General features: G+C 43.2%; 1 non-coding gene across 1 annotated transcript; it reads left to right on the plus strand.

The window, feature by feature from the left end:
- Positions 1-300: 300 nt before the first annotated feature.
- LOC141694632 (small nucleolar RNA R71) lies at positions 301-407 on the plus strand. Its single transcript, XR_012563920.1, has one exon. It is a non-coding gene; the product is annotated as a small nucleolar RNA R71 (small nucleolar RNA).
- Positions 408-750: the final 343 nt, after the last annotated feature.

Here is a 750-nt window from a genome sequence, read left to right on the forward strand (position 1 = left end):
TCACAAACACTAATTATCTGCTTAACACCATAGTTAGCCAGAGAATCGATCTACATAGACAGCGCCTTTAGTTGAGAAGTGATAGCCGTAGCTGTATCCACCTCAAGAACTCCTACTACCTTGATCTGTGGCAATCTCTGGGCTGGATACTGATATTCATTAGCAGCCATCAGTTCAATTAGATCATAAGCTTCATCATAGCTCTTTGCCCATAATGCTCCACCTGCTGCTACATCGAGCATGGGTCTGGACTGTGCTCCTAACCCATTGTAAAAACAATTGATGATCATCCAATCAGGCATTCCATGATGATGACACATCCTAATCATCTCCTTGTAGCGCTCCCAAGCTTCATATAAAGTTTCTCCTAATTGCTGCGCAAATTGAGTAAGAGCATTCCTGATTGCAGCTGTCTTCGCCATATGGAAGAATTTAGTAAGAAACTTCTGAGCAAGATCTTCCCAAGTAGTAACTGAACCAGCTGGTAGAGAGTGTAACCAGCTCTTAGCCTTGTCCCTCAGAGAGAATGGGAACACTCTCAACTTCACAGCATCTTCAGAAACACCGTTGAACTTGAAGGTGTCGCAGATCTCAATGAAATCCCTAATGTGCATATTGGGATCTTCCATTGGAGAACCCCCAAATTGGACTGAATTCTGCACCCATTGAATTATGCCAGGCTTGATCTCAAAGGTATTAGCTGTGATAGTTGGCCGGACAATGCTAGATTGAATGTCATTGATCTTGGGT

This window comes from Apium graveolens, chromosome 10 (assembly GCF_009905375.1).
Source record: "Apium graveolens cultivar Ventura chromosome 10, ASM990537v1, whole genome shotgun sequence".
Lineage (NCBI taxonomy): Eukaryota > Viridiplantae > Streptophyta > Magnoliopsida > Apiales > Apiaceae > Apium > Apium graveolens.